Source organism: Dysidea avara, chromosome 5, assembly GCF_963678975.1.
Source record: "Dysidea avara chromosome 5, odDysAvar1.4, whole genome shotgun sequence".
NCBI lineage: Eukaryota > Metazoa > Porifera > Demospongiae > Dictyoceratida > Dysideidae > Dysidea > Dysidea avara.
In genome coordinates this window covers 18,141,995-18,147,994 of record NC_089276.1, presented here as the reverse complement: position 1 = coordinate 18,147,994, position 6,000 = coordinate 18,141,995, and positions in this window count along the sequence as shown.

Sequence of the window (6,000 nt, the reverse complement as noted above, 5' to 3'; positions counted from 1 at the left end):
TCATCCTGTAGAGAGTTCAGCTAGAAGAAGTTACATTGTAGAAAGTTCAGCTACAAAGAAACTACCATGTACAGAGTTCAGCAGCAAACAAATTTCCCTGTAGAGAATTCAGCTACAGACAAATCACCTTGTAGAAAGATCAGCTAGAAGAAGTTACCTTGCAGAGAGTTCAGCTACAAACAAATCACCCTGTAGAGAGTTCAGCTAGAAACAAGTCACCCTGTAGAGAGTTCAGCTAGAAGAAGTTACATTGTAGAGAGATCAGCTAGAAACAAGTCATCCTGTAGAGAGTTCAGCTAGAAGAAGTTACATTATAGAGAGTTCAGCTGCAAAGAAACTACCATGTACAGAGTTCAACTGCAAACAAATTGCCCTGTAGACAATTCAGCTACAAACAAATCACCCTGTAGAAAGTTCAGCCAGAAGAAGTTACCTTGTAGAGAGTTCAGCTACAAACAAATCACCCTGTAGAGAGTTCAGCTAGAAACAAGTCACCCTGTAGAGAGTTCAGCTAGAAGAAGTTACATTGTAGAGAGTTCAGCTACAAAGAAACTACCATGTATAGAGTTCAGCAGCAAACAAATTGCCCTGTAGAGAATTCAGCTACAGACAAATCACCTTGTAGAAAGATCAGCTAGAAGAAGTTACCTTGTAGAGAGTTCAGCTACAAACAAATCACCCTGTAGAGGGTTCAGCTACAAACAAGTCACCCTGTAGAGAGTTCAGCTAGAAGAAGTTACATTGTAGAGAGTTCAGCTACAAAGAAACTACCATGTAGAGAGTTCAGCTGCAAACAAATTTCCCTGTAGAGACAAACAAATCACCCTGTAGAAAGATCAGCTAGAAGAAGTTACCTTGTAGAGAGTTCAGCTACAAACAAATCACCCTGTAGAGAGTTCAGCTAAAAACAAGTCACCCTGTAGAGAGATCAGCTAGAAACAAGTCACCCGTAGAGAGTTCAGCTAGAAGAAGTTACATTGTAGAGAGTTCAGCTACAAAGAAACTACCATGTAGAGAGTTCAGCTGCAAACAAATTGCCCTGTAGAGACAAACAAATCACCCTGTAGAAAGATCAGCTAGAAGAAGTTACCTTGTAGAGAGTTCAGCTACAAACAAATCACCCTGTAGAGAGTTCAGCTAGAAACAAGTCACCCTGTAGAGAGATCAGCTAGAAACAAGTCACCCTGTAGAGAGTTCAGCTAGAAGAAGTCACATTGTAGAGAGCTCAGCTACAAAGAAACTACCATGTAGAGAGTTCAGCTGCAAACAAATTGTCCTGTAGAGAATTCAGCTACAAACAAATCACCTTGTAGAAAGATCAGCTAGAAGAAGTTACATTGTAGAGATTTCAGCTACAAACAAATCACCCTGTAGAGAGTTCAGCTACAAACAAGTCATCCGGTAGAGAGATCAGCCAGAAGGATCACCTTGCAGAGAGGTTAGCTACAAAGAAATCACCCTGCTTCATCTTTTCTTCTTCCTGTAGTAAAGAAAAAATTACAGGTTAAAAAGCCCTAAAGCCAGCCATAGGCCGGCTTTATGGCCGGCTTTGGGGTATACAAATACAAAAAGAAGTGAAATCTAATCCAAAACAGCCAAGCTGTAAAAAAAGAGTGCGGCCCTGAGAAAGGCTATGGTGAAAAAAGATGTGAAATCCAAGGTGGCGGCCAAGAAATGGCTGTGATGGTAGGTTAATGGTAAAAATTTTAATAACAACAATTCAGGTGAATTTGGTGCCGCTTGGTCTTGGCACAAAATTCACCTGAATTGTCGTTATTAAAATTTTTACCATTAATCTACCATCACAGCCATTTCTTGGCCGCCACCTTGGATTTCACATCTTTTTTCACCATAGCCTTTCTCAGGGCCGCACTCTTTTTTTACAGCTTGGCTGTTTTGGATTAGATAGAATTATTCACACACCTGAAGACATAGCAATGTTACAAAGAGACTTGGACATCTTATCTGAATGGGCAAAGAAATGGCTAATGAGTTTTAATCCTTCCAAATGTATACATTTAACTATCAGCCATAAGACACATTCGCTACCATCAAGATATTCAATCTGTGACTCAGTTATTGAACAAAGCAACAGTGCAAAATACCTCGGTGTTACTATTACCAACAATCTCTCATGGTCTGAACACATTAACAAGATAACCAACAAAGCCAATTCAACTAGAGCCTTCTTGCAAAGAAACTTAAATCAGTGCCCACCATCTGTCAAGTCAGCTAGCTACACTACTTACATCCTCCCTACACTTGAGTATGCTTCAACTGTCTGGTCTCCACATCTAGTTGGAGATACAAATAGAATTGAAATGGTCCAACGTCGCTCAGCGAGGTTTGTGCATAACAACTTCAACCGAACAGCTAGTGTAACATTAATGCTAAACCATCTGAACTGGCCAACTTTAGAGCTCAGAAGAAATCAAGCCAAGTTACATATGTTTTATAAAATTATCGATAATCTTATATCAGTACCACATGACCATCTTATTCAATCATCTACAACCACCCGTGGTCACAGTGTGAGATTCATACACCTGGCAGCCAGAACTAACATGTACCTACACTCCTTCTTTCCCTCTACCATCCGACTTTGGAACACCCTCCCAGAACATATTGTTACATCACCAGACTTGGACAAATTCAAAACACTTTTAGAAAATTACTTATTTAACTAATTACTTGCATGTTTACATGTACCATATACTCAATTCTGAGTCCTGTACATTACAAATAAATAAATAAATAAATATTTAGCTCTAGTTGATGTTGATACTTTACTGTATATTGGCTAATAATTTTTATCTGTTGATGTTGCCTATAATGTATTGCTGCATACAATACTGCAATAATGTATAGTTCTCTCCTGTATGTTTTGTATACATAATTGCATATACTGTGTACACATCACTGTGCCATTACCACACCAATGATGTACTGGCACTTAGCTACTGGTGGCCTTTAGTTACGATGTCACTATTGTGTTTTATCTGTCACTACTGTGACATATTGAGTTGATTTGGGGATCGTGCCTTCACCACCTAATAGCCTTACCAGGGGGCTGTCACGTTGGTGTATGTACTTGGTTGTATGTGACGCGGTCCTAGATAAGTAAATAAATAAATTATGTTCTCGAAAACTACGAGGTGTAGAGACATGAACTAACCAGGGATAGATTCGCCTATGAATGAAGGCACAAGCGTATAATCGTTGTGCGTGTTCGTGCTGATGACTTGACCATACGTGTAATTCTATATAACGCCCAATACCACACCCTTGCTTAATTACAGATTGTGCGAAGGAGATTAGCGAATGTCCGTGGAGTGACTGCAGGAGAGCCAGAGGCCATTTTACATGTAAACAAGAAGATTACAAGTAAGTTTTTATGTTTGTAATGCCTCAAGTCTCCATGCCAGCTGCCGTGGATTCATTCACATAAACTGAATATGTGACCGGATTTGCAAAAAGGTACAGTACCTTTTTCACACACAAAATTTGACCCATTTTTTAAACTTTCAAGCTTTGTAACTTTATCATTGGATATAATTCAATCAAATTTTCCATGAATGCAGCTAAAGTATCTGGCTACAGTTTGATATTAAGATATGTTAATCAGTATATAAGGAGGCAAGTGTTACATCATTTTATTTGCTGGTATGTAAAATGTGTGGAAAAGGCAGTGTTTATTCCAGGTCTGTTAGGGGGGAACTTCCCCCCTAAAATCTCAGACTCACCCCCTAAAATTGTGAGTGACACTTAAGGTTGAGCTTGTTTTTTAAATGACACCCAAAATTTATCTAAATCCCCTCAGATTCAATCTCAGAGTGTTTTAATATGTAAAATTTTCCCAGGTTAAAAATTGCGAATGCAACCTTAAAATGCTCTCAGATTTAGTATCAGATCATTTAATTTCTAAAAAATCTCCTAGTAACCAACAAAAGTTCCTACAGACATGATGGCTATTCAACACCTGAGAGCCCAAGTTTCTTGGGTTTTTTTTCTAAATAGCATGCTTAACTGTCAAAATGTGTGTCCCCTGGCATGCATAGCCAGCAAATATACCCATTGATTTAATCTGATTTTAAAAAGTTTCCATAACCTAATATTCATTTCAAATATAACTTAATTAAATTTCTTGGAAGACATCCACCCATGCAGATCTTTTAACTTGGTGGTATCATACAATAATGGTCAATAGATAATCTCACACAATTCTTTTATTCAACAGATTCAACAAATGTAGTGCACTACTAATAGAATAATTGCGTACATGAAGTGTACATGGTTGTCCTAAAAATATTACATCATTATGTCATCACTACTACACTCATGCATCAAGCTCTACCAACAGTAGGACTGCACCCAATCACACTAAAATCAAAATCAACACCCCGTACAGTCTTAAATGACTAACCAGTTTACTATTTCAACTTTTTACGTAATTGTAAACTTGGACAACTATATGTAGGCTTTCTCCTGGTCACCCCCCAAATTCCTGATTCCCCCCAAACAAGAAATCCTAGAATAAACACTGGTAAATGTACTTTTTTGCAAATCTGGTCACATACAGTGTATGTAATTAAACAATAAGGTAAGTGCGCCTAACTCCGGACAGTTTTTGCTTTGGGTGCTCTATCTCCGCCATGCAAGCGAATCACTTAATCCTTAAAATATGGTTATAAAGCCTATCCTATGGTGCATCAGTCCTGCAAGTTTCATCAAAATATCTCCATCCGTCGAGGAGCTGTGCGCTCCAACATTCAACTATGTGTAAATTTCGCGCATGCTCCTAACTCCGGATGCTTTTTATCATGCCTGATACAACACTTACGAAGTTGATTTTGAATTTTAAACACCACCACGTTAAACTTGCATCTATTTCCCACCTCATACTCGATTTTAAGAGTCATAGTACCTTTCGTTGCTGATTTATGGGTATTTCAAATTTATAGGTGTATTTACGAAAATATTTATGCAGCTTCAATGAGACTGGCTCTTACAAAATCGTCCATAGCAAGTGTTTGGCTGATTGTTTGCAAACGAAACTTGGTACAGCGGTAAGTTATAGTTGTCCCTCTGCACTGTATTAAAATCAGCCAGATAGCTCTTTGAGTTTGGGGATAAGCAGCGATTATCGAATAATTTTTGATAATTTTGCCACACACGGCAATAAATAATCAGCACGATGTTTAAGCTGATTTTAGGATCACAGCATCATTGTATATGAAGCATTAATCACCTAAACGTTCAAGTAAATGCTGTAGATAGTTTTGGAGATATGACGCCAAACATTGGAAGTGTCCGGAGTTAGGAACTGTCCGGAATTAGGCACACAAGAAAGCATTAAAACAAATGCCACACTCTTTACAATACAGTTACATATAAAATACAAGTAAACAATCTTGTCTTGTGCAGCTGGCATGGCGAACTTCCTTTGTGCTGGTGTCAGGCAATCAGTTCAATACATGCTTGATCTTTTTTGCTGTCACCTGGCTTAGCTACTAGGCTCTGGCTGGCTTGGCTGTCTTCCTTTATCTGATTCATGTGGCTTATTTATTTATTTACTATTACTGGGCAGGCAGCTCTGCTGATGTTCCCAGGAAAAAAAGAATTTACAAAAATTTACTAGTATTAGACCACTCCAAATAAATTCTCTGTTTCCCGTCCACCGCCCGCACCTAGATACTGTCAGCTCTAAATATTCCATTATTCCGTATTCTTCCATTATTTTCCGGTTATTCTTGCATACTGAGAGGCTCAGTAAAAGCCATCTTGAAACAGTGTCTTCGAGTTGGCACAAACTTCACGTTTACACTAGTTTTGTAACTTGAAAAGGTTAAGTATGCTTTTATGCAGCTTTTTATGGTTGTGCCAGGCAATTAATGGCTTGAAAAGCTGTCAATCTTATAATGAAATAATGGAAATGGACCGCCCTCCCGCATACAAATATGCTTGAGTCCAGGACGGGAAACAGAGAATTTATTTGGAGTG